General features: G+C 43.1%; 1 protein-coding gene across 1 annotated transcript in view; it reads left to right on the top strand.

Annotated features, from left to right (window-relative positions):
- The window catches only part of LOC125025652 (B-cell lymphoma/leukemia 11A-like), a gene marked incomplete in the record, with an annotated part of 49619 nt that overhangs the window by 25455 nt on the left and 19494 nt on the right, over positions 1 to 4670 (top strand).

The raw sequence follows: 4670 nt of genomic DNA, 5'->3' as shown, positions 1-4670 counted from the left end.
TATTAGCATTATCATTGTCATTATCATTATTATTATATTATTATCATGATATGATTATATAATTGATATTAGCATTGCTATTATCATTATCATTATCATCATTAATATTATTGTTGGTATTATCATTACCTTTTTTATTATTGTTATTATTATCATAACTAGTAGTGGTAGTAATAGTAGTTGTAGTAGTAGCAGTAGTAGTGGCAGTAGTAATAGTATTTTATCATCACTACAATCACTTACCATTTTATACTTTTATTGTGCTGATGAACAGGGAAGGACACAGAAAGAGGACAAACGAGGGGAGAAGGAGAGAGGGGAGAGATGGAAGGAGACAAGAAGGACAGAAAAGAGTTCAGGGGAGAGAGGGGTGATAGATAGATCGATAGATTGATGCACGTAGATAGATAGACGGTATATCTAAGTAGGAAGAGAGACAGGTCAGTAGATAAACAGGTAAAAATGGAGATATATAGGTAGATAGATAGATAGAAGGGTGCATAGATAGATAGATAGACTGACAGATTAGATCGGCAGATCGAGAGAGAGAGAGATAGATAGATGGATAGATAGATAGATAGATAGAGAGAGAGAGAGAGAGAGAGAGAGAGAGAGAGAGAGAGAGAGAGAGAGAGAGAGAGAGAGAGAAAGAGACAGACAGAGAGAGACAAGAGAGAGAGAATATAAAATAGACAAAGAGAGCGAGAAAAACTTAGAGACAGATGGACAGACAGACGGGACAGAGAATGAGAGAAAGGACAGAGGCACGGAAGGAAAGAAAAACGAGAGACAAAGAGACAGACAAAGAGAAAGACAAGACAAGAGCAATAAGCCACAGGTGATGTGTTTCATGTTGCCAGTTGCATGCAGGTGGAAGGAGGGGGAGGGGGAGGGAGAGGGGAGACAGGGGAGAGAGGGAGGGGGTAAGATTTTTAGGAGTGGCCAGACGTCATTTTAAGGGGAGGGGGAGTTAGGAGGGGGGAGGGGAGGAGGGTGTAGACGGATAATGCGAAAAAAGGGTGATCGAAAAGGGGAAGAAAGGGAAATTGAGATGGCGAAGAATGAAGAGGAGGAGGAGGGACAGAAGAAGAAGAGGGGGAGGAAAGCGTAGATAGAGGAACAAGATGCAGAGAAAGAGGGGGAAAGGGGTTGTTGGAGAATGAAGATAAAGAGGTAGAGGAGGAAAAAGAGGGGAGGAAACAAGAGTGGAGATAGAGGTGAAGAAAGAAGAGAGAGAGAGAGGTAGAGAAAGGGGAGGAGAGAGGCAGAGAAAGAGAGAAAGGAGGAGAAAGAGGCAGAGAAAGAGAATGAGGAGGAGAAAGAGGCAGAGAAAGATAAAGAGGAAAAGAAAGGAAGAAGAAAGTTTAGGAAAAGAAGTAAGAAGAAATGGAGAGAGATGTGGAAAAGGAAGAGGATAAAAGAGGTAGATAAAGACAAATAAAAAGGGAAGGAGAAAGAAAAATAAAGGAAAAAAGAAAAAGAAATAGAAGATAAGGTGGTGGAAAAGGAAGAGAAAGAGGCAGAAAAAGAGAAAGAGGTGTAGAGATAGGTGGGAAAAGGTGGCAGAGAAAGAAGAGAGAAAAAGGTGGATAAAGAAACGGAGAAATAAATAATGAAGGAGGTAGATCTTCAGAAAGGCGAAGAATTAGAGGAAGATGATAAAAAGGTGGAGAAAAAAATGGGTAAAAAAGGTAGAGAAAGAGACAACGAAAGAATTTGATAAATAGGGGAGCAAATGATATAGAAAAGCGTGGAGAAAGAAACAGAGGAATATAAAAGAAGTGGTGAGAAATGAAGAGATTGAGATGGAGAAAGAAATGAAAAGAGAAGTAGAGAAAAAGGTGGAGAATGAGGTGGAGAGAAAGACAGAGAAAGGAAACGAGACAGAGATGGAGATAGAGATAGAGAAAGAAGAGGAGACAGAGATGGAGACAGAGAAAGAAGAGGAGACAGAAATGGATAAAGAGATAGAGAAAGAAAAGGAGACAAAGATGGAGAATGAGGTGGAGAGAAAGACAGAGAAAGAAGAAGAGACAGAGATGGAGACAGAGATAGAGAAAGAAGAGGAGACAGAGATGGAGAAAGAGAAAGAAGAGGAGACAGAGAAAGAAGATGAGACAGAGATGGAGACAGAGATAGAGAAAGAAGATGAGACAGCGATGGAGAAAGAGAAAGAGAAAGAAGAGGAGACAGCGATGGAGACAGAGAAAGAGAAAGAAGAGGAGACAGCGATGGAGAAAGAGAAAGAGAAAGAAGAGGAGACAGAGATGGAGAAAGAGAAAGAGAAAGAAGAGGAGACAGAGATGGAGACAGAGATAGAGAAAGAAGAGGAGACAGAGATGTAGACAGAGATAGAGAAAGAAGAGGAGACAGCGATGGAGACAGAGATAGAGAAAGAAGAGGAGACAGAGATGGAGACAGAGAAAGAGAAAGAAGAGGAGACAGCGATGGAGAAAGAGAAAGAAGAGGAGACAGAGATGTAGACAGAGATAGAGAAAGAAGAGGAGACAGCGATGGAGACAGAGATAGAGAAAGAAGAGGAGACAGAGATGTAGACAGAGATAGAGAAAGAAGAGGAGACAGCGATGGAGAAAGAGGTGGAGAAAGAAGAGGAGACAGAGATGGAGACAGAGAAAGAGAAAGAAGAGGAGACAGCGATGGAGAAAGAGAAAGAAGAGGAGACAGAGAAAGAAGAGGAGACAGAGATGGAGACAGAGATAGAGAAAGAAGAGGAGACAGCGATGGAGACGGAGAAAGAGAAAGAAGAGGAGACAGTGATGGAGAAAGAGGTGGAGAAAGAGGTGGAGAAAGGTTGCCGTGTCACTTGATTGCTTAAACGATCTCAAGAAGGTGTGGGTGATTGAGCCGCCAAACGGCAGCGCCTCCGAAGGCACATGCACGTGTCAAGATGGTGTTAATGGCGCGGGGGATAATGATGCCATGTTAGAGCAGCCTTCTGTGGTCTCCTCCTCCACCTCCTCCTCATGCTTCTTCTTCCTCCTCCTCCTCCTCCTCCTGCTTCTTCTCCTCCTGCTTCTTCTTCTCCTCCTCCTCCTCCTCCTGCTTCTTCTCCTCCTCCTCCTCCTCCTGCTTCTCCTCCTCTTCCTTCTCCTCTTCCTCCTCTCTCCTCCTTCTTCTTCTCCTCCTCCTCCTCCTCCTCCTCCTCTTCATCCTCCTGCTGCTGCTTCTGCTTCTCCTGCTCCTCCTCAGTCTTCGCATCATCATCATCCTCATTATCATCTTCTTCATCTTCATCATCATCATTATCATCATTATCCTTTTCTTCATCTTTCTCTTTTTCTTCTTCCGATCTTCTTTTTCTTCTTCCGATCTTCTTTTTCTTCTTCTCCTCCTCTTCTTCCTCATCTTCTTCTTCTTTCTTCTTCTTATTTTCTTTTTCTTCATCTCCTCGTCCTTTTTTTATCATTCATCTATTTCTCTCTTTCCTTCTTCTCATCGAGAGACCCTTTCATTTATTTATTCTCCCTTTTTTTTTGTTTTTTTTAGCTGTTTCTTCTGTTACTCCTTTCTACTCTATTCTTCCTCCTCTTATTTCTCTTCTTTATCAACTTCTCCTTCTCCTCATGCTCTCATTTATTCTCTTTCACGTTCCAGGTTCTATTTTTCCATCTCTTTTCATCTTTCTATCGTCTCTATCCTCGGTCTTCTTTATCTATCAATCTTTCCACGTCTTCTTTTCCTCTTTAGCTTCCCCCTTCTCTTCTTTCTCTTTATTCTGTACTTTCACTTTTCCTTAATCTTTGTTTTCATTATTTCTCCATTGTCATTTCTCCCTCCCCCTGCCCTCCTCCTCCTCTTCCTCCTTCTCTTCTTCTTCTTCATCTGTTCTTGCCTCCTCCACTTCCTGCCTTTCCTCCCCACTCCCTTTCTCCGGCTCCTTCTCTTCTTCTTTCTCCTCCTCCTCTACCTTCTTCTCTTCTTCCTTAACCCCCCTTCTCTAACTCTCTTACCTTCCCTCTCCTCTTTCTCCTCCTCCTTAATCTCCTCTTCTTCCTTAACACTTCTCCTCCTCCTCCTCCTCTTCCTCCTCCTCCCCCTTCCCCTTCCCCTCCCTCTCTCTCCTCCTCCTCCTCCTCCCCCTTCCCCCTTCTCCTCCTCCTCCTCCTCCTCTTCATTCTCCCCCTCCTCCTCCTCCTCGTCCTCCTCCTCCTCCTCCTCCTCCTCCTCCTCCTCCTCCTCCTCCTCCTCCTCCTCCTCCTCCTCCTCCTCCTCCTCCTCCTCCTCCTCCACCTCCACCTCCTCCTCCTGCGCAAGCAATCATCCTCCTTCGATAACATGCATGCACTCACGGTCATGCATGCATATGTCTTTAATTAATTCGTGCTTGGTTTACTTCTTGATTGATACAAGCACACTATTAATGGGGGAATTATGACCTATTAATTCCAGGTGCTTATTGCAAAGGTATAGTGGAATACGACGCTAAAGTGGTGGTGATTGTGATAATAGTTGGCTTGTTGGTAAGAGGGGAGCAATGGTAGTATTAGTAACTGTGATAGAAATTTGTCATTGTGATTGGAATGATGTTTATAGTAACAGTAGTTGATGATGATGGTATGTGTGTGACAATAAGCATAACAACAATGGCGGTGTGATTGAGAATGGTAATGGCCATTGCAATGTTGATGATGGTTATTAGGTAGATCATT

This window comes from Penaeus chinensis, chromosome 5 (assembly GCF_019202785.1).
Source record: "Penaeus chinensis breed Huanghai No. 1 chromosome 5, ASM1920278v2, whole genome shotgun sequence".
Lineage (NCBI taxonomy): Eukaryota > Metazoa > Arthropoda > Malacostraca > Decapoda > Penaeidae > Penaeus > Penaeus chinensis.
The sequence above is the reverse complement of the archived record's forward strand: the minus strand, read 5'-3'. Positions and strand labels throughout refer to the sequence as shown.